The following is a 25,000-nucleotide window of genomic DNA, read 5'->3' on the forward strand; positions in this document are numbered from 1 at the left end:
GTCTTCTGATGGTACACAGGTATGTGTCCTCTGTTGGTACTCAAGTGAGTGTAAGTATCCTTCCACGACTATTAAAAACCTGCTCCATCTCATATTCCTCCCTCTGTCTATCCTCTCTCTCTCTATCTCTATCTCTCTCTCTCTCTCTCTCTCTCTCTCTCTCTCTCTCTCTCTCTTTTAACACGGGGTTTGACAAGGTTAGGTTAAGGATCCCTAGTTTTATTGACAAACTATTTACAGGTTAAGGATTCCTAACAAGCTAAGAGCTGTTACCTACATCAGCTCATTTGAAAGCATTTTTATTGTTATGAAACATACAAGTAGGGAACAGGATGAAGTTGGAGCCATCTGTGGGCCAGCATTTTCATCTGATCAACTGACTTTATCTCGTTGACATCATTATGCTGTACGAATGTGTTCCAGACTCGAGTCATCCTGGGGATAAATGATCTCAGATGAAGTGATGTTCTGGAGAAGGGTACAGCCAGAGTGAAGTTGCTGCTTTCTGCCCGTCTTGTGGCATAAAAGCTTGTTTCACGCTGTCCTCGAAGTGGATCCAAGTGTGGTACTTTGACAATATTGGCCTTGTACATAACAGTAAGGCCACCCACATTGATAAATCCCTCACTTGTGTCCTTTTACTTTAAATATTGGCCTTGTACATAACAGTAAGGCCACCCACATCCCTCCTATGTTGAAGGCTCTGCTGAAATGACAGATCTATCCAGGATGGGTCCAGGCGAGAGATGAGACGTCTTGCTCTGTTCTCTACTCTGTCAAGCAGTCGCCAGTCCTAATTTCCCTTTCAATTCCCGTCTCCTCTCTCTCTTTCTTCTTCCGTCTGCCAAGAAAACAGTTCTGTCTTGTAGTGCAGGATTCTCAGCCTCGCTCGTATATAACCTGAGACTTCCCTTATGTTGCTGTGTGGCTCATGTGTGTTGTGCAATTAGGACGCACGGTGCGGGTTATGTCTTAGTGTGACAATGTTTCGCCCACCAAAGGCTCTTATGTAGTTAAGTGCCTGGTGGGCGAAAGGTGTTCACAGTGGGTTGGGATAACGTACAGTGTGTTACCCTAGACTACTATTATGCTGCATTGAGTTACTCAAACCTATAGCATAGGCATACGGCCAGACCTTGTATACTGGAGTAGAAGCAAGATGAAGCAGTTGCGAGTGAAGTCACAGGTGAGCGAGGTCCGCTAATGGAAGTATGTCATCATAAATTTGGTACACTAATTAATACTTTGGTAGGGTACATCTCTGGCGTAGCTGGTGGCTGTGCGGTACAAGTCCCAGCAAGATTAATCTGCCGGTCCAGCCGCTGCCTCTTCCAGAGAATGTTACGTAAGGTTCACCTCTGTTCTCTCTCTCCCCCTCCTCCCAAAACAATCTTCTCTCCCCTCTCCCACAGTACATGGTATTCTCCACTCTCCCACAGCACACGCTACTCTCATCCTCTCCCAGCATGTCAACTTTTCATGCTAAACTTACAAGTGTACTAGTTACTGGTATACAATCTACAGACTTAAGATCTTTCTGAATCTACACATACATTCATACATATAATGTCGTGCCGAATAGGTAAAACTGGTCAATTAGCAAGAACTCATTTAAAATTAAGTCCTTTCTAAAATTTTCTCTTATACGTTTAAAGATATATTTTTTATTTTTTGTTAATGTAAAAATTAATAATTTTATACCAAAAGAACCTTAGAAAACTTACCTAACCTTATTATAACAAGCGCAATTTAATTTAGCCAATCCAGCTAAATATATTTTAGATAAGTTTACAATAATTTAATAATAAACAAACACAATGAAATATTTTTTTTCGTTAGGTTCAGAATGATTTTTGTGAAATTAGTGCATACACAAATTATCGCTTGCCTTATTCGGCAAGAAGAGCGATAAGACGAAAACAACGTAAGCCTTTATTGCACCACCGTTTCGCTCGAGGACAGCTTCATTATACCGTGTGCGAAACGTGATGATAAAGACCCATACTACATAAACCAAATTATTGATAAAGACTGTAGGCACCTTGACCATCAAGTACAGGTACCCAGGCAGTGATACTACTGAAAGTAGGTACCCGGGGCAGCGTCATTACTGTGGAAATGGTGGTACTCAGGACAGTCCCGGGGTGGCCAAGACGCTGTGGTATCACCTACGTAAATTTCTATCTCACGTCTGAAGCTCCAGGCTGACGGCCATTGCTAAATATATTCAGCCATTTAAGCCCCCTTCCCCCCTCTTCTGCGTAATTTATAGTCAGAGAAATAAATCTTCAGTGGAAGTTTCTTCTGCCCTCGAGTTAAGATTAAAAAAAAGTATTTCGGGAGAATTAACAGCAAGATATATGTTCAATTACTGAAGGGTATAAATCACAGCGGCGGAGGTGATGCTCTTTTGTCTGGGTGTTATGGACGAGATTCAACACTTTGCGGGGGTAAGAAAATGGATTCGGATCCTTTAGTTTACGACGGTTTTACTGTAGATACACAAATCTCCATCACATAGGAGAGGGACAAGCTTATGGCGACGTTTCGGTCCGACTTGAACCATTTATTGTGATCTCTAAATAATCCGGGTCAGACCGAAACATAGTTATAAGCTTTTCTCTTATATGCGGTAGATGTTTCGCTCCTGGTACCTTGAGCAAGGTCTAAAAAGCGAAATGTCTTCAGCAAAGGTGTCTTACGAGACTGCATCTATGCTTGTTCCCCTCAAGTTATGGGCCGTCACTTACCTTCTTGTTGCATCTAACACTCCTCTGGGTAGGTTGAGCCTCTCACCAGTAACTCACACTTTGGAGGGGAAACTTTAGACGATGTTTCGGTCCCTCCTGGCCCATTATCAGGTTACAACTGAGCTAGTAAATAGGGTGAAGATCATCCAGTAGGTCGGTAAATAGGTACATGGGAGAAGGAAGACACAACAGACACGAAAATACCAGAGGATAGTTTAGTAATGGTAATAGAAATAGTAACAGTAGTAGTAGCACTAATAGTAATAGCAATAGTAGTTATATAAATAGTAGTAGTGATAGTAGCACTAATAGTAATAGCAATAGTAGTAATATAAATAGTAGTAATAGCAATAGTAGTAATATAAATAGTAGTAGTAATAGCAGTAATAGTAATATTAATAGTAATAGTAAAATAGTAGTGGTAGTAATAATATAAGTTTCAAGACGATCAAAAGAGCCATTCATAGGATACTGTACAGAAACCTTGAAAGCAAAAAAAAAAAAAAAAAAAAAAAATAGCTAGCCTTTTTCAGGGGATATATAATAAAATAGATTTTCGCGATTGTAGAAAATATAAAATAACGAAACTAGGAAAACAAAAAAATAAAAAAAAAATGAAAACTTACCTTTTTTGTGGCTTGTTTAAATTTGACAAATTTATAATAGTTTTTTTTTCCTTCTGCCTTAATTTCCTAAATATTATTGCATAAAAATATTTCAGTGTTTGGGTTGGGTTCCAACTACTGGGCCCTTCCCTGGTTCTGATCCATAGATCCTGGCCCTCTTGGGTTTTAATATTAATCCTGGACCTCTTAGACGGCTTTAATATTAATCCTGGACCTCTTAGACGGCTTTAATATTAATCCTGGACCTCTTAGACGGCTTTAATATTAATCCTGGACCTCTTAGACGGCTTTAATATTAATCCTGGACCTCTTAAATTAGAAGGTTTTAATATTAGATCCTGAACCTCTGGTTTTTTTTTAGGTAAATTAGAAGGTTTTAATATTAGATCCTGAACCTCTGGTTTTTTTTAGGTTTAATGGCCACCTCATGCATGGGTTAAGTTACAGGTTGCTGTTAAGAGGATATCCGTTAAGATAACACAGAGACTAAAACAAGCCTAAGTGTCGATATCATGGGTAGGAAGGAGTTATCCCTATACCTGCTCATACTAGTTTTGCTGTCTGTGACTTGGAAAAAGACCAACCACTACGTGGGCGAAACGTTGCCAGCAAAAGATTTCATTACGCTTCATCTGTGTGTGTGTGTGTGTGTGTGTGTGTGTGTGTGTGTGTGTGTATTTACCTAGTTGTATTTACCTAGTTGAGGTTGCAGGGGTCGAGTCCTAGCTCCTAGCCCCGCCTCTTCACTGGTCGCTACTAGGTCACTCTCCCTGAACCGTGAGCTTTATCATACCTCTGCTTAAAGCTATGTATGGATCCTGCCTCCACTACATCGCTTCCCAAACTATTCCACTTCCTGACAACTCTGTGGCTGAAGAAATACTTCCTAACATCGCTGTGATTCATCTGAGTCTTCAACTTTCAACTGTGTCCCCTTGTTACTGTGTCCAATCTCTGGAACATCCTGTCTTTGTCCACCTTGTCAATTCCTCTCAGTATTTTGTATGTCGTTATCATGTCCCCCCTCTCTCTCTTGTCCTCCAGTGTAGTCAGGTCGATTTCCCTTAACCTCTCCTCGTTGGACATACCTCTTAGCTCTGGGACTAGTCTTGTAAACCTTTGCACTTTCTCTTGTTTCTTTACGTGCTTGGCTAGGTGTGGGTTCCAGGCTGGCGCTGTATACTCCAGTATGGGCCTAACGTACACGGTGTACAGGGTCCTGAACTATTCCTTATTAAGATGTCGGAATGCTGTTCTGAGGTTTGCTAGGCGCCCATATGCTGCAGCAGTTATTTGGTTGATGTGCGATTCAGGAGATGTGCCTGGTGTTATACTCACCCTAATATATTTATCCTCGAGTGAGGTTTGTAGTCTCTGGCCCCCTAGACTGTACTCCGTCTGCGGTCTTCTTTGCCCTTCCCCAATCTTCATGACTTTGCACTTGGTGGAGTTGAACTCCAGGAGCCAATTGCTGGACCAGGTCTGCAGCCTGTCCAGATCCTTTTGTAGTTCTGCCTGGTCTTCGATCGAATGAATTCTTCTCATCAACTTCACATGATCTGCAAACAGACACACCTCAGAGTCTATTCCTTCCGTCATGTCGTTCACAAATACCAGAAACAGCACTGGTCCTAGGACTGACCCCTGTGGGACCCCGCTGGTCACAGGTTCCCACTCTGACACCTCGCCACGTACCATGACTCGCTGCTGTCTTCCTGACAAGTGTGTGTGTGTGTGTGTGTGTGTGTGTGTGTGTGTGTGTGTGTGTGTGTGTGTGTGTGTGTGTGTGTGTGTGTGTGTGCGTGTGTATTGATGCCGAGAGTATTGGAGAAACGATGCGGAATAAGCTTTTACGTTTCGCTGTTGTTATAATTATAACCATAATTTTTAAAGGGGTGGACCGGTAAGCCAATGGAAGGCCTCGGTCAGATGACCAAAAGCTCCAGTTGTGGGTCATCATATGACTAAGACCCACGTCAGGAAACACTTGTCATGTTTCCTGACAAACCTTACATAACCTTGGCTTGGCTTGGCTTGGCTTGGCTTGGCTTGGCTTGGCTTGGCTTGGCTTGGCTTGGCTTGCCTAACCTAACCTTACCTTACCCAGGATATAACTTATATGCCACAGAAAAAACAGGCAACAAGGGGATGATGGTCTGTATGTCACAGAGTCGCTCATTTGCTCAATTACTAAACACCACAAATGATGTAGTTGAAGTTTTGCCAGAAAAGATTATATACAAGCCTCCTGATGCAACTTCCCAACAATTCAAGGAACAGCTTTTAAAAATTGACTACTGTCTGGAATATCTCCCAATTCCTGTCTTAAATATCTTGCCGCTGGGTGATTCCAACTTAAGATACCTAAAACGGAGGAATGTCGCAAATAATCTTTTAGCAGAGAGAACCGCAGGACGCAGCTCAGATGAAAATTCACACACACTTGAGATATTAAATCTCTGCAACAAATTCACCCTAAGGCAACAACTAGTGGAGCCAACAAGACTAGAAAATACACTTGACATCCTTAATAATGATGATCTGGTACGAAATATAACAGTATCAAAGACAATACACTCGGATCACAATATAACGGTAGTACAGACATGTATGCGCAAGGTTCTTGACCAGCAAATTGTGATCAGTTATGAGGGTGTCTTCACCAGATTCAAATTCAGTAACAATAACATGCAGTGAGATTAAATCAACCATGTCCTAAATGACGTAAGTTGGGAAGATATTCTAAACAACACGCATCCGAACCTTTGCCTAGAAAAAATTAACATTATGGCACTTGGTGTCCTCAAGGCTCATTCTCGACAGAGACGCTCCATCTAGAGGCAAAGGCGAAGAATCACAGAGCTGCTTAAACTGGCCAATATATCTGAAATACGAAAGGAGGCACTGGCCAGAGGAAATAGCAAATATCAAACTTAAGGAATCATATAGGGAACTAGAAACACAGGAAGAACTTAAAGCCATAAATGAAATTGAAAAAACAAAATACTTTTATGCCGATTCAGTGGCAAAAACTACATCCAATATTAGACCCCTGCTTAGCAGAGGTGGGACTTAGATGACAGCAAAGAAATGAGTGAGGTACTGAAGTCCTAGTATGACTCGGCGTTTAATGAGCCGTTAATCAGAGTAACGGTTGACAATCTAAATGATTTCTTTTTGACCGAGATTCACAATTTGGCTAATTTAAGAATTTCTGATATCCTAACACCACATGACTTTGAAAAAGCAATAAATGACATTCCCATACACTCTGCTCCAGGCTCGTGGAACTGTGTTCAACAAGAACTGCAAGAAACCCCTTTTACATGCCTTAAATATTCTGTGCAGAGGGCGTATGAACACGGGTCATCCCACAATTACTTAAAAGAATAGACATAGCCCCACTCCGGAAAGGTGGCATTTGCAAAGAAATTACAGACAGATAGCACTAACGTCCCATGTAAAAATCTTTGAAAGGGTTCTAAGAAGTATGATCGCCACCTACTTAGATACCCATCAGTTGCACAACCCAGGGCAGCATGAGTTTAGAACAAGTCGCTCCTGCCTCTCACAACTATTGGACCACTATGACATGGTCTTGGATGCTCTGGAGGGCAAAATGCAGATGTAGTATACACAGACTTCGCGAAAGCCTTTGGCCAGTGCGATCATGGTGTAATAGCACACAGAATGCGTGATAAAGGAATGACAGGAAAATTGGGAACGGTTGAAGTCCCTTGATTTGTACTCTGGAACGCAAGCGAGAAAGATACATGATAATATACACTTGGAAAATTCTAGGACTAGTCCCAAATCTGCACATGAAAATCACTCCCAATGAAAGCAGAGGAGTCGACAGGAGATGCAACATCTCCCCAGTGAAAAGGAGGTGCGCCACGAGTACACTAAGAGAACATAATAAGTGTTAGGGGCCCAAAACTGTTCATCTGCCTCCCAGCATATATAAAGGATGGATTACCAATAGACCTCTGGCTGTCTTCAAGAAGGAGCTGGACAAACACCTAGAGTCAGTACCTGATAAGCAGGGCTGTGGCTCGTACGTCGATTTACGTGCGGTCAGCAGTAACAGCCTGGTTAATCGGTTAATCAGGCCCTGATCCACCGCGAGGCCTGGTCACTGACTGGGCCGCGGAGGCGTTGATGCCCGAAACCCCTCCAGGTATACCTTACCTAACCTAAAGCTTCGTTGTAGTGTTGATCTCTGCAACAGTTGGCATGGAACGTCGCCAGTGATTGCACAACTACTGCCAATATTCCGCCTCCATCTGGCAGTTTTGAAAAAAAAGTTTTTGGAGAAACTATCAGAAGGCAGTTTATTGCCTGGAACTGTTGTCTTACTGTGATGGTGACCCTCAACACTGTGTTGTCTTACTGTGATGGTGACCTTCAACACTGTGTTGTCTTACTGTGATGGTGACCTTCAACACTGTGTTGTCTTACTGTGATGGTGACCCTCAACACTGTGTTGTCTTACTGTGATGGTGACCTTCAACACTGTGTTGTCTTACTGTGATGGTGACCTTCAACACTGTGTTGTCTTACTGTGATGGTGACCTTCAACACTGTGTTGTCTTACTGTGATGGTGACCTTCAACACTGTGTTGTCTTACTGTGATGGTGACCTTCAACACTGTGTTGTCTTACTGTGATGGTGACCCTCAACACTGTGTTGTCTTACTGTGATGGTGACCTTCAACACTGTGTTGTCTTACTGTGATGGTGACCCTCAACACTGTGTTGTCTTACTGTGATGGTGACCCTCAACACTGTGTTGTCTTACTGTGATGGTGACCTTCAACACTGTGTTGTCTTACTGTGATGGTGACTCTCAACACTGTGTTGTCTTACTGTGATGGTGACCCTCAACACTGTGTTGTCTTACTGTGATGGTGACCCTCTACACTGTGTTGTCTTACTGTGATGGTGACCTTCAACACTGTGTTGTCTTACTGTGATGGTGACCCTCAACACTGTGTTGTCTTACTGTGATGGTGACCCTCAACACTGTGTTGTCTTACTGTGATGGTGACCCTCAACACTGTGTTGTCTTACTGTGATGGTGACCCTCAACACTGTGTTGTCTTACTGTGATGGTGACCCTCAACACTGTGTTGTCTTACTGTGATGGTGACCCTCAACACTATGTTGTCTTACTGTGATGGTGACCCCCAACACTGTGTTGTCTTACTGTGATGGTGACCCTCAACACTGTGTTGTCTTACTGTGATGGTGACCCTCAACACTGTGTTGTCTTACTGTGATGGTGTCCCCCAACACTGTGTTGTCTTACTGTGATGGTGACCTTCAACACTGTGTTGTCTTACTGTGATGGTGACCTTCAACACTGTGTTGTCTTACTCTGATGGTGACCTTCAACACTGTGTTGTCTTACTGTGATGGTGACCTTCAACACTGTGTTGTCTTACTGTGATGGTGACCCCCAACACTGTGTTGTCTTACTGTGATGGTGACCCCCAACACTGTGTTGTCTTACTGCGATGGTGACCTTCAACACTGTGTTGTCTTACTGTGATGGTGACCTTCAACACTGTGTTGTCTTACTGTGATGGTGACCCTCAACACTGTGTTGTCTTACTGTGATGGTGACCTTCAACACTATGTTGTCTTACTGTGATGGTGACCTTCAACACTGTGTTGTCTTACTATGATGGTGACCCTCAACACTGTGTTGTATTACTGTGATGGTGTCCCCAACACTATGTTGTCTTACTGTGATGGTGACCCTCAACACTGTGTTGTCTTACTGTGATGGTGTCCCCCAACACTGTGTTGTCTTACTGTGATGGTGACCTTCAACACTGTGTTGTCTTACTGTGATGGTGACCTTCAACACTGTGTTGTCTTACTGTGATGGTGACCCCCAACACTGTGTTGTCTTACTGTGATGGTGACCCCCAACACTGTGTTGTCTTACTGTGATGGTGTCCCCCAACACTGTGTTGTCTTACTGTGATGGTGTCCCCCAACACTGTGTTGTCTTACTGTGATGGTGTCCCCCAACACTGTGTTGTCTTACTGCGATGGTGACCCTCAACCATACCACGGGTGGGGTTTGAACCCGCGGTCAGTCTCAAAACTCCAGACCGTCGTGATAGCAACAAATATGTGACCTAACAGCAACAAATATGTGACCTGACAGCAACAAATATGTGACCTAACAGCAACAAATATGTGACCTAACAGCAACAAATATGTGACCTAACAGCAACAAATATGTGACCTAACAGCAACAAATATGTGACCTAACAGCAACAAATATGTGACCTAACAGCAACAAATATGTGACCTAACAGCAACAAATATGTGACCTAACAGCAACAAATATGTGACCTGACAGCAACAAATATGTGACCTGACAGCAACAAATATGTGACCTGACAGCAACAAATATGTGACCTAACAGCAACAAATATGTGACCTGACAGCAACAAATATGTGACCTAACAGCAACAAATATGTGATCTAACAGCAACAAATATGTGACCTAACAGCAACAAATATGTGACCTAACAGCAACAAATATGTGACCTAACAGCAACAAATATGTGACCTAACAGCAACAAATATGTGACCTAACAGCAACAAATATGTGACCTAACAGCAACAAATATGTGACCTAACAGCAACAAATATGTGACCTGACAGCAACAAATATGTGACCTGACAGCAACAAATATGTGACCTGACAGCAACAAATATGTGACCTAACAGCAACAAATATGTGACCTGACAGCAACAAATATGTGACCTAACAGCAACAAATATGTGACCTAACAGCAACAAATATGTGACCTAACAGCAACAAATATGTGACCTAACAGCAACAAATATGTGACCTAACAGCAACAAATATGTGACCTAACAGCAACAAATATGTGACCTAACAGCAACAAATATGTGACCTAACAGCAACAAATATGTGACCTAACAGCAACAAATATGTGACCTGACAGCAACAAATATGTGACCTGACAGCAACAAATATGTGACCTGACAGCAACAAATATGTGACCTAACAGCAACAAATATGTGACCTGACAGCAACAAATATGTGACCTAACAGCAACAAATATGTGACCTAACAGCAACAAATATGTGACCTAACAGCAACAAATATGTGACCTAACAGCAACAAATATGTGACCTAACAGCAACAAATATGTGACCTAACAGCAACAAATATGTGACCTAACAGCAACAAATATGTGACCTGACAGCAACAAATATGTGACCTAACAGCAACAAATATGTGACCTAACAGCAACAAATATGTGACCTAACAGCAACAAATATGTGACCTAACAGCAACAAATATGTGACCTAACAGCAACAAATATGTGACCTGACAGCAACAAATATGTGACCTAACAGCAACAAATATGTGACCTAACAGCAACAAATATGTGACCTAACAGCAACAAATATGTGACCTGACAGCAACAAATATGTGACCTAACAGCAACAAATATGTGACCTAACAGCAACAAATATGTGACCTGACAGCAACAAATATATGACCTAACAGCAACAAATATGTGACCTGACAGCAACAAATATGTGACCTGACAGCAACAAATATGTGACCTGACAGCAACAAATATGTGACCTAACAGCAACAAATATGTGACCTAACAGCAACAAATATGTGACCTAACAGCAACAAATAAGTGGTAATAGCAGCTAACATACCCTGATAACACCGCATGATTAGGATAGCCTAAAATACTTAATGCTAGCAGGGGGAGAGAATAATAGAAAGTTTAAATAATAATCGAACCTAATTATTAAAGTTACCAGCGGCATCTTAAATGATAGTGTTGAGCTCTGGCTCCTGCGCACCACAGTCTTCTTAATGTATTGCCAAACTTTTTCTTGGTATTTTTTAAGCCTTTCACAGAGCGGGACACGGGAAGTAGTGTTGTAGATATTAACAATGTGTTGTAGATATTAACAATGTGTTGTAGATATTAACAATGTGTTGTAGATATTAACAATGTGTTGTAGATATTAACAATGTGTTGATGTAGATATTAAAAGGAAGTGTTGTAGATATAAAGAGGAAGTGTTGTTGCAGATATTAAGAGGAGGTATTGTTGTAGGAGCTAGATATTAACAGAGGTAATATCACAGCAGTATTACCACCTGGTGGAAAGGTAGGGGTGGGCAATACGGTTAAAGACTCGTCGGTAAAAACTCAGGTTGTTTTATTATGAGCACGTTTCAGCCCTGGACTTTGTTAACTTCATACATGTGACTTGGGAGAACACTGCTTTATATAGGGACTGTACATGCAGTGGCGGACCTACATTTTTTGGGGCTCTGAAGCTTGAACTGTTATGGGGGCCCCTTCGCAACGCCTTCTCATACAGTAGACCAAAAAATTTTAAGCACCGTGGACAAAATTCGCTTCTGGGGCCCCTCCTGGATTAGGGGCCTTGAAGCTTATAATTTATTAACTTCATAGTAAATCCATCCCTGGGTACTTGTGAGGTCAGCTGATGTTTAGTGAAGTCAGGTGAGCTGAGCTCTTGTGACATCTTACAACTGTTTACTCTTGTATATAAATTTTTTTTTACAGTAGTCTTGAGGACCCACAGAGGTTATAAACACAGTAAAAACCATTATAAACACAGTAAAAACCATTAGGTTTATTTAAGCTAAGGTTATCTAATAAAATCAAACTGACTTATTTCTGATCGGAAGAGATGTTCGTCATTTTGCTGGAACCAAATTAATAAAAATTTGCACATGATAACTTGCACGACCGAATCCTCCAGAGATTTGCTGTCTTTGAGGGGACACACATCAGCACTCAGTGTGAAGCTTACCAGGAGATGCATTTTCCAGTTACCGCTCAGAGTCCAAAAAAAATCTGTACCTGTAATACTGTTAGGTGGAATCACCGACAATATGTTAGGTAAAAGGTCACAACGTTTCGCTCTCCAGGAACTTTGTCAAATCACGGCCTGACATAGTTCCTGGAGATTTAGTGGCTGCTACACTGGAAGATCCATCACACATTAAACGTTGAAGCTGTTCAGAAGAGGTAGACTTGAATCTTCCACTGATGATGTCTTCCCTCTGTTAGCTCCCACTGATGATGTCTTCCCTCTGTTAGCTCCCACTGATGATGTCTTCCCTCTGTTATTTCTCACTGATGTCTTCCCTCTGTTAGCTCCTACTGATGATGTCTTCCCTCTGTTATCTCCCTCTGATGATGTCTTCCCTCTGTTAGCTCCCACTGCTAATATCTCTCCGCTGATTTCTCCCATTCTACAAGCGGAGCGTCACGATCCGTGTTCTAAAACCTTTTACAAATATCACATCAACCCCGGCATGATGTGTTGATGGCCGTCTCATTACCCAGCATTCCACCAGTCCATTTATACTTTTCTTGCCTCGCCAAGTTTGAAAGTGACGAGGTAACGAGGCGTTACCAGGAACCAATTGGCGTTCATTGCTTAATCGCCTAGTTAGATGGTGGCGAGGTAGCGAGGCGTTACCAGGGACCAATTGGCGTTCATTGCTTACTCGCCTAGTTAGATGGTGGCGAAGTAACGAGGCGTTACCGGGTAGAGGAAATAACGAGCCTGGATTGTGTGCAAAAACTCCTGCCATCTTTGCTTTCTTTGATGGCGAAAGAAGTGGTTTATATGCTGGTGAAGGACTCTTGGAGACAGTGTGGTGTGGTGGAGACAGTGTGGTGTGGTGGAGACAGTGTGGTGTGGTGGAGACAGTGTGGTGTGGTGGAGACAGTGTGGTGTAGTGGTGACAGTGTTGCGTGGTGGTGACAGTTTTACATGGTGGTGAGTGTTGCGTGGTGGTGACAGTGTAGTGTGGTGGAGACACTGTGGGGTGGTGGAGACACTGTGGGGTGGTGGAGACACTGTGATGGAGACAGTGGTCTTAATAGTGTTCTCCAGAGTCCCACTGATACAGAGGCTCAACGTTCTGTAAATTCCATAACCTCTTCCTTCTTCCACTGACTGGTTCAGGCTCTCTCTCTCTCTCTCTCTCTCTCTCTCTCTCTCTCTCTCTCTCTCTCTCTCTCTCTCTCTCTCTCTCTCTCTCTCTGTCTCTCTCTCTCTCTGTCTCTCTCTCTCTCTCTCTCTCTCTCTCTCTCTCTCTCTCTCTCTCTCTCTCTCTCTCTCTCTCTCTCTCTCTCTCTCTCTCTCCCTCTCCCTGAGTTACGACATGATCCGCCATCTTTATGGCATCTTCATCTATACAGACGCTCGTTCGTCATTTGACGCTCCGTACATTAAAACTTTGAAGGCTGGGATCTGCGTCGGCCTCGTACTCCCTACGTTAGTTACGGAACGATTTACGACAGTCCCTGGAAATTTCAGGGCGAAATTTCGCCCGCCCTCCGTCCGTGTGAGTGAGCCGGGCATGAATAACGTACAGGCTAAAGATCTCCCGTCCGTAAGAAACTTCTACTTTAAGGCCTCTGAAAATCCGGTGGCCGGATGCTGTCGAGTTTTTTTTTACGTAGTGTTTTTTTTGGTTTATGTTGTGCTTTTGTTCTGACAGTTTGTTTTAGCGTAGTGTTTATGTTGTGTGTTTGTTATGATTTCTTGTTTTAACGTACTGTTCTTTGTGTTTGTTTTTGATTTGATTCGTTTGTTAAATATGTTGATCTTTGTTCTTAGAAGAATGACAATCACAATACCGTGGCTGGAACAATTCACAACCCACAATACCGTGGCTGGAACAATTCACAACCCACAATACCGTGGCTGGAACAATTCACAACCCACAATACCGTGGCTGGAACAATTCACGACCCACAATACCGTGGCTGGAACAATTCACAACCCACAATACCGTGGCTGGAACAATTCACGACCCACAATACCGTGGCTGGAACAATTCACGACCCACAATACCGTGGCTGGAACAATTCACAACCCACAATACCGTGGCTGGAACAATTCACGACCCACAATACCGTGGCTGGAACAATTCACGACCCACAATACCGTGGCTGGAACAATTCACAACCCACAATACCGTGGCTGGAACAATTCATAACCCACAATACCGTGGCTGGAACAATTCACGACCCACAATACCGTGGCTGGAACAATTCACGACCCACAATACCGTGGCTGGAACAATTCACGACCCACAATACCGTGGCTGGAACAATTCACAACCCACAATACCGTGGCTGGAACAATTCACGACCCACAATACCGTGGCTGGAACAATTCACGACCCACAATACCGTGGCTGGAACAATTCACGACCCACAATACCGTGGCTGGAACAATTCACAACTAACCCACACGATGAAGAAGACCTTTAGACGGTGAAAAAAATATGAGGTAGCAGTTTGAGATAATCAGTCCCTCGGCATCGATGATTCCTTCAAGACTGAGGGACTGATAACCATACATTTGCTGCTTTGTCTTCCGCCGTCTCCGGTATTATTCTCTGTATTGAACTGATAGTCACTGGTTGGAGAAATATCTCCATAATACACATGACCAAATGTTGCGCGCATAGATATATATCTATATATATATATATATATATATATATATATATATATATATATATATATATATATATATATATATATATATATATATATATATATAAATTATTGGGAATCAAATATAAAATGGGAATTGACAGTTACTTTTTGCTGATAATACTGTACTTATGTGGAGATTATAAAGAAAAATTGCGTATATATATATATATATATATATATATATATATATATATATATATATATATATATATATATATATATATATATATATATATATATATATATATATATATATATAATATATATATATATATATATATATATATTATATATATATATATATATAATATATATATATATATATATATATATATATATATATATATATATATATATATATATGTATATATATATATGGCGGAGAGCATGTATAGTCCCTTTATATAAAGGGAAAGGGGACAAAAGTGATTGTAAAAATTATAGAGGTATAAGTTTACTGAGTATACCAGGAAAAGTGTACGGTAGGGTTATAATTGAAAGAATTAGAGGTAAGACAGAATGTAGGATTGCGGATGAGCAAGGAGGCTTCAGAGTGGGTAGGGGATGTGTAGATCAAGTGTTTACATTGAAGCATATATGTGAACAGTATTTGGATAAAGGTAGGGAGGTTTTTATTGCATTTATGGATTTAGAAAAGGCATATGATAGAGTGGATAGAGGAGCAATGTGGCAGATGTTGCAAGTATATGGAATAGGTGGTAAGTTACTAAATGCTGTAAAGAGTTTTTATGAGGATAGTGAGGCTCAGGTTAGGGTGTGTAGAAGAGAGGGAGACTACTTCCCGGTAAAAGTAGGTCTTAGACAGGGATGTGTAATGTCACCATGGTTGTTTAAGATATTTATAGATGGGGTTGTAAAGGAAGTAAATGCTAGGGTGTTCGGGAGAGGGGTGGGATTAAATTATGGGGAATCAAATTCAAAATGGGAATTGACACAGTTACTTTTTGCTGATGATACTGTGCTTATGGGAGATTCTAAAGAAAAATTGCAAAGGTTAGTGGATGAGTTTGGGAGTGTGTGTAAAGGTAGAAAGTTGAAAGTGAACATAGAAAAGAGTAAGGTGATGAGGGTATCAAATGATTTAGATAAAGAAAAATTGGATATCAAATTGGGGAGGAGTATGGAAGAAGTGAATGTTTTCAGATACTTGGGAGTTGACGTGTCGGCGGATGGATTTATGAAGGATGAGGTTAATCATAGAATTGATGAGGGAAAAAAGGTGAGTAGTGCGTTGAGGTATATGTGGAGTCAAAAAACGTTATCTATGGAGGCAAAGAAGGGAATGTATGAAAGTATAGTAGTACCAACACTCTTATATGGATGTGAAGCTTGGGTGGTAAATGCAGCAGCGAGGAGACGGTTGGAGGCAGTGGAGATGTCCTGTGTAAGGGCAATGTGTGGTGTAAATATAATGCAGAAAATTCGGAGTGTGGAAATTAGGAAAAGGTGTGGAGTTAATAAAAGTATTAGTCAGAGGGCAGAAGAGGGGTTGTTGAGGTGGTTTGGTCATTTAGAGAGAATGGATCAAAGTAGAATGACATGGAAAGCATATAAATCTATAGGGGAAGGAAGGCGGGGTAGGGGTCGTCCTAGAAAGGGTTGGAGAGAGGGGGTAAAGGAGGTTTTGTGGGCGAGGGGCTTGGACTTCCAGCAAGCGTGCGTGAGCGTGTTAGATAGGAGTGAATGGAGACGAATGGTACTTGGGACCTGACGATCTGTTGGAGTGTGAGCAGGGTAATATTTAGTGAAGGGATTCAGGGAAACCGGTTATTTTCATATAGTCGGACTTGAGTCCTGGAAATGGGAAGTACAATGCCTGCACTTTAAAGGAGGGGTTTGGGATATTGGCAGTTTGGAGGGATATGTTGTGTATCTTTATATGTGTATGCTTCTAGACTGTTGTATTCTGAGCACCTCTGCAAAAACAGTGATAATGTGTGAGTGTGGTGAAAGTGTTGAATGATGAAAGTATTTTCTTTTTGGGGATTTTCTTTCTTTTTTGGGTCACCCTGCCTCGGTGGGAGACGGCCGACTTGTTGAAAAAAAAAAAATATATATATATATATATATATATATATATATATATATATATATATATATATATATATATATATATATATATATATATATTTATATATATAATTGAAATCTCCACCCTTTTCATTCACCTTTGAAAATGATAGAGAGAGAGAGAGAGAGAGAGAGAGAGAGAGAGGGATTCAAGTGCTAGATCATCTTTAATATTTTTAATTTTTTGAAGGTTCTAAAGGAAATGTTTTCAACCTTTAATGAGCCGAGTATCCTCCCCCCCCCCATACCCACCATCCACAAAGTCAAGGGAATTTTCAGTGTTGGAGTAGCGTATGTAAGTGTCCAGTGTCATTAATATCGGAAGATATTAAATAATGGCGGTGCGTGGAGCCAGGTGTTTCCTCCGTGTCAATAACTATCACAACAGAGAAATGTTATTAAATTCACGGGGAATGAGAGGCAATCAGGTCTGATCCAATCAGAGAAGAGTAAGTCTATCAGATCAAGAGCTCTTCACCACCACACAGTCTGGACTATATACACTCTCAACTCTTAACACAGTCGGCCGACTCCCACCAAGGCAGGGTGACCCAAAGAGAAAGAAAATCCCCAAAGAGAAAATACTTTCATCATCATTCAACACTTTCACCCCACTCACACATAATCACTGTTTTTGCAGAGGTGCTCAGAATACAACAGTTTAGAAGTATATACTTATAAAAATACACAATATATCTCTCCAAACTGCCAATATATATACATATATATATATATATATATATATATATATATATATATATATATATATATATATATATATATATATATACATGTATATATATATATATATATATATATATATATATATATATATATATATATATATATATACATGTATATATATATATATATATATATATATATATATATATATATATATACATGTATATATATATATATATATATATATATATATATATATATATATATATGTATATATATATATATATATATATATATATATACATGTATATATATATATATATATATATGTATATATATATATATATATATATATATATATATATATATATATATATATATATATATATATATATGCAAATATCGCAAACCAAGCGATACAGGATGAAAAACAACCACGGGAGGGGGAGTTAGAATTATCAGTGCACATCCAGTCAGGACAATGCCGATGATGCCAGGAACGTAGCCATAATTGACCCAAGTTTAGTATTACATGTGTTTCGTTTTCATATTAACAAGGCAACATTGATAGTCTGGTACATACTACCTTAACACTCTCCATATATTCCAAGTTACACAGTAGCCTTACTCTAGAAATTTTCTTTTTTCGTCCGTGGTTGGTTAATAGGGTTTAAAACCTATCGACTATGTTAGGGTCAGTAAAGCTATACGTAACCTTCCACATTGTCCTGGCTGGATACACACTATGACTTGTCCTGGCTGGATACACACTGACTTGTCCTGGCCGGATACACACTATGACTTGTCCTGGCTGGATACACACTATGACTTGTCCTGGCTGGATACTCACACTGACTTGTCCTGGCTGGGTACACATTATGGCTTGTCCTGGCTGGATACACAGACTTGTCCTGGCTGGATACACACTACGACTTGTCCTGGCTGGATACACACTATGACTTGTCCTGGCTGGATACTCACACTGACTTGTCCTGGCTGGGTACACATTATGGCTTGTCCTGGCTGGATACACAGACTTGTCCTGGCTGGATACACACTACGACTTGTCCTGGCTGGATACACACTGACTTGTCCTGGCTGGATACACACTGACTTGTCCTGGCTGGATACACACTATGACTTGTCCTAGCTGGATACTCACACTGACTTGTCCTGGCTGGATACACACTATGACTTGTCCTGGCCGGATACACACTATGACTTGTCCTGGCCGGATACACACTATGACTTGTCCTGGCTGGATACACACTATGACTTGTCCTGGCTGGATACACACTATGACTTGTCCTGGCTGGATACACACTATGACTTGTCCTGGCTGGATACACACTATGACTTGTCCTGGCTGGATACACACTATGACTTGTCCTGGCTGGATACACACTATGACTTGTCCTGGCTGGATACTCACACTGACTTGTCCTGGCTGGGTACACATTATGGCTTGTCCTGGCTGGATACACAGACTTGTCCTGGCTGGATACACACTGCGACTTGTCCTGGCTGGATACACACTACGACTTGTCCTGGCTGGATACACACTGACTTGTCCTGGCTGGATACTCACACTGACTCGTCCTGGCCGGATACACACTATGACTTGTCCTGGCTGGATACACACTGACTTGTCCTGGCTGGATACACACTATGACTTGTCCTGGCTGGATACACACTATGACTTGTCCTGGCTGGATACACACTATGACTTGTCCTGGCTGGATACACACTATGACTTGTCCTGGCTGGATACTCACTATGACTTGTCCTGGCTGGATACACACTATGACTTGTCCTGGCCGGATACACACTATGACTTGTCCTGGCTGGATACACACTATGACTTGTCCTGGCTGGATACTCACACTGACTTGTCCTGGCTGGATACACACTATGACTTGTCCTGGCTGGATACTCACACTGACTTGTCCTGGCTGGATACTCACACTGACTTGTCCTGGCTGGTTACACACTGACTCGTCCTGGCTGGTTACACACTGACTCGTCCTGGCTGGTTACACACTGACTCGTCCTGGCTAGTTACACACTGAATCGTCCTGGCTAGTTTCACACTGACTTGTCCTGGCTAGTTACACACTGACTCGTCCTGGCTAGTTACACACTGACTTGTCCTGGCTGGATACTCACACTGACTCGTCCTGGCTGGTTACACACTGACTCGTCCTGGCTGGTTACACACTGACTCGTCCTGGCTGGTTACACACTGACTCGTCCTGGCTGGTTACACACTGACTCGTCCTGGCTGGTTACACACTGACTCGTCCTGGCTGGTTACACACTGACTTGTCCTGGCTGGATACTCACACTGACTCGTCCTGGCTGGTTACACACTGACTCGTCCTGGCTGGTTACACACTGACTCGTCCTGGCTGGTTACACACTGACTCGTCCTGGCTGGTTACACACTGACTCGTCCTGGCTGGTTACACACTGACTCGTCCTGGCTGGTTACACACTGACTCGTCCTGGCTGGTTACACACTGACTCGTCCTGGCTGGTTACACACTGACTCGTCCTGGCTGGTTACACACTGACTCGTCCTGGCTGGTTACACACTGACTCGTCCTGGCTGGTTACACACTGACTCGTCCTGGCTGGTTACACACTGACTCGTCCTGGCTGGTTACACACTGACTCGTCCTGGCTGGTTACACACTGACTCGTCCTGGCTGGTTACACACTGACTCGTCCTGGCTGGTTACACACTGACTCGTCCTGGCTGGTTACACACTGACTCGTCCTGGCTGGTTACACACTGACTCGTCCTGGCTGGTTACACACTGACTCGTCCTGGCTGGTTACACACTGACTCGTCCTGGCTGGTTACACACTGACTCGTCCTGGCTGGTTACACACTGACTCGTCCTGGCTAGTTACACACTGACTCGTCCTGGCTGGTTACACACTGACTCGTCCTGGCTGGTTACACACTGACTCGTCCTGGCTGGTTACACACTGACTCGTCCTGGCTGGTTACACACTGACTCGTCCTGGCTGGTTACACACTGACTCGTCCTGGCTGGTTACACACTGACTCGTCCTGGCTGGTTACACACTGACTCGTCCTGGCTAGTTACACACTGACTCGTCCTGGCTAGTTACACACTGACTCGTCCTGGCTGGTTACACACTGACTCGTCCTGGCTGGTTACACACTGACTCGTCCTGGCTAGTTACACACTGACTCGTCCTGGCTAGTTACACACTGACTCGTCCTGGCTGGTTACACACTGACTCGTCCTGGCTGGTTACACACTGACTCGTCCTGGCTGGTTACACACTGACTCGTCCTGGCTAGTTACACACTGACTCGTCCTGGCTGGTTACACACTGACTCGTCCTGGCTAGTTACACACTGACTCGTCCTGGCTGGTTACACACTGACTCGTCCTGGCTAGTTACACACTGACTCGTCCTGGCTAGTTACACACTGACTCGTCCTGGCTAGTTACACACTGACTCGTCCTGGCTGGTTACACACTGACTCGTCCTGGCTGGTTACACACTGACTCGTCCTGGCTGGTTACACACTGACTCGTCCTGGCTGGTTACACACTGACTCGTCCTGGCTAGTTACACACTGACTCGTCCTGGCTAGTTACACACTGACTCGTCCTGGCTGGTTACACACTGACTCGTCCTGGCTGGTTACACACTGACTCGTCCTGGCTGGTTACACACTGACTCGTCCTGGCTAGTTACACACTGACTCGTCCTGGCTGGTTACACACTGACTCGTCCTGGCTAGTTACACACTGACTCGTCCTGGCTGGTTACACACTGACTCGTCCTGGCTAGTTACACACTGACTCGTCCTGGCTGGTTACACACTGACTCGTCCTGGCTAGTTACACACTGACTCGTCCTGGCTAGTTACACACTGACTCGTCCTGGCTAGTTACACACTGACTCGTCCTGGCTAGTTACACACTGACTCGTCCTGGCTGGTTACACACTGACTCGTCCTGGCTAGTTACACACTGACTCGTCCTGGCTGGTTACACACTGACTCGTCCTGGCTGGTTACACACTGACTCGTCCTGGCTGGTTACACACTGACTCGTCCTGGCTAGTTACACACTGACTCGTCCTGGCTAGTTACACACTGACTCGTCCTGGCTGGTTACACACTGACTCGTTATGGCTAGTTACACACTGACTCGTCCTGGCTGGTTACACACTGATTCGTCCTGGCTGGTTACACACTGACTCGTCCTGGCTGGTTACACACTGACTCGTCCTGGCTAGTTACACACTGACTCGTCCTGGCTGGTTACACACTGACTCGTCCTGGCTGGTTACACACTGACTCGTCCTGGCTGGTTACACACTGACTCGTCCTGGCTGGTTACACACTGACTCGTCCTGGCTGGTTACACACTGACTCGTCCTGGCTGGATACACACTGACTCGTCCTGGCTAGTTACACACTGACTCGTCCTGGCTAGTTACACACTGACTCGTCCTGGCTGGTTACACACTGACTCGTCCTGGCTGGTTACACACTGACTCGTCCTGGCTGGTTACACACTGACTCGTCCTGGCTGGTTACACACTGACTCGTCCTGGCTGGATACACACTGACTCGTCCTGGCTAGTTACACACTGACTCGTCCTGGCTAGTTACACACTGACTCGTCCTGGCTAGTTACACACTGACTCGTCCTGGCTGGTTACACACTGACTCGTCCTGGCTAGTTACACACTGACTCGTCCTGGCTGGTTACACACTGACTCGTCCTGGCTGGTTACACACTGACTTGTCCTGGCTGGATACTCACACTGACTCGTCCTGGCTGGTTACACACTGACTCGTCCTGGCTGGTTACACACTGACTCGTCCTGGCTGGTTACACACTGACTCGTCCTGGCTGGTTACACACTGACTCGTCCTGGCTGGTTACACACTGACTCGTCCTGGCTGGTTACACACTGACTCGTCCTGGCTGGTTACACACTGACTCGTCCTGGCTGGATACACACTGACTCGTCCTGGCTAGTTACACACTGACTCGTCCTGGCTGGTTACACACTGACTCGTCCTGGCTGGTTACACACTGACTCGTCCTGGCTGGTTACACACTGACTCGTCCTGGCTAGTTACACACTGACTCGTCCTGGCTGGTTACACACTGACTCGTCCTGGCTGGTTACACACTGACTCGTCCTGGCTAGTTACACTGACTCGTCCTGGCTGGTTACACACTGACTCGTCCTGGCTGGTTACACACTGACTCGTCCTGGCTGGTTACACACTGACTCGTCCTGGCTGGTTACACACTGACTCGTCCTGGCTGGATACACACTGACTCGTCCTGGCTAGTTACACACTGACTCGTCCTGGCTGGTTACACACTGACTCGTCCTGGCTAGTTACACACTGACTCGTCCTGGCTGGTTACACACTGACTCGTCCTGGCTAGTTACACACTGACTCGTCCTGGCTGGTTACACACTGACTCGTCCTGGCTAGTTACACACTGACTCGTCCTGGCTAGTTACACACTGACTCGTCCTGGCTGGTTACACACTGACTCGTCCTGGCTGGTTACACACTGACTCGTCCTGGCTGGTTACACACTGACTCGTCCTGGCTGGTTACACACTGACTCGTCCTGGCTAGTTACACACTGACTCGTCCTGGCTGGTTACACACTGACTCGTCCTGGCTGGTTACACACTGACTCGTCCTGGCTAGTTACACACTGACTCGTCCTGGCTGGTTACACACTGACTCGTCCTGGCTAGTTACACACTGACTCGTCCTGGCTGGTTACACACTGACTCGTCCTGGCTAGTTACACACTGACTCGTCCTGGCTAGTTACACACTGACTCGTCCTGGCTAGTTACACACTGACTCGTCCTGGCTGCTTACACACTGACTCGTCCTGGCTAGTTACACACTGACTCGTCCTGGCTGGTTACACACTGACTCGTCCTGGCTAGTTACACACTGACTCGTCCTGGCTGGTTACACACTGACTCGTCCTGGCTAGTTACACACTGACTCGTCCTGGCTAGTTACACACTGACTCGTCCTGGCTGGTTACACACTGACTCGTCCTGGCTGGTTACACACTGACTCGTCCTGGCTGGTTACACACTGACTCGTCCTGGCTAGTTACACACTGACTCGTCCTGGCTAGTTACACACTGACTCGTCCTGGCTGGTTACACACTGACTCGTCCTGGCTGGTTACACACTGACTCGTCCTGGCTAGTTACACACTGACTCGTCCTGGCTGGTTACACACTGACTCGTCCTGGCTGGTTACACACTGACTCTTCCTGGCTGGTTACACACTGACTCGTCCTGGCTGGTTACACACTGACTCGTCCTGGCTGGTTACACACTGACTCGTCCTGGCTGGTTACACACTGACTCGTCCTGGCTGGTTGCACACTGACTCGTCCTGGCTGGTTACACACTGACTCGTCCTGGCTGGTTACACACTGACTCGTCCTGGCTAGTTACACACTGACTCTTCCTGGCTGGTTACACACTGACTCGTCCTGGCTAGTTACACACTGACTCGTCCTGGCTGGTTACACACTGACTCGTCCTGGCTGGTTACACACTGACTCGTCCTGGCTGGTTACACACTGACTCGTCCTGGCTGGTTACACACTGACTCGTCCTGGCTAGTTACACACTGACTCGTCCTGGCTGGTTACACACTGACTCGTCCTGGCTGGTTACACACTGACTCGTCCTGGCTGGTTACACACTGACTCGTCCTGGCTAGTTACACACTGACTCGTCCTGGCTGGTTACACACTGACTCGTCCTGGCTGGTTACACACTGACTCGTCCTGGCTGGTTACACACTGACTCGTCCTGGCTGGTTACACACTGACTCGTCCTGGCTGGTTACACACTGACTCGTCCTGGCTGGTTACACACTGACTCGTCCTGGCTGGTTACACACTGACTCGTCCTGGCTAGTTACACACTGACTCGTCCTGGCTAGTTACACACTGACTCGTCCTGGCTAGTTACACACTGACTCGTCCTGGCTAGTTACACACTGACTCGTCCTGGCTGGTTACACACTGACTCGTCCTGGCTAGTTACACACTGACTCGTCCTGGCTAGTTACACACTGACTCGTCCTGGCTAGTTACACACTGACTCGTCCTGGCTAGTTACACACTGACTCGTCCTGGCTAGTTACACACTGACTCGTCCTGGCTAGTTACACACTGACTCGTCCTGGCTGGTTA

General features: G+C 44.1%; 1 protein-coding gene across 1 annotated transcript in view; it reads left to right on the forward strand.

The window, feature by feature from the left end:
- LOC128700233 (orexin/Hypocretin receptor type 1) overlaps positions 1-25,000 on the forward strand; it is a 220,932-nt gene that overhangs the window by 155,971 nt on the left and 39,961 nt on the right. The gene's annotated exons all lie outside the window — the stretch shown is intronic.

The sequence above is a fragment of the Cherax quadricarinatus genome, chromosome 74 (genome assembly GCF_038502225.1).
Source record: "Cherax quadricarinatus isolate ZL_2023a chromosome 74, ASM3850222v1, whole genome shotgun sequence".
NCBI classification, from domain to species: Eukaryota; Metazoa; Arthropoda; class Malacostraca; order Decapoda; family Parastacidae; genus Cherax; species Cherax quadricarinatus.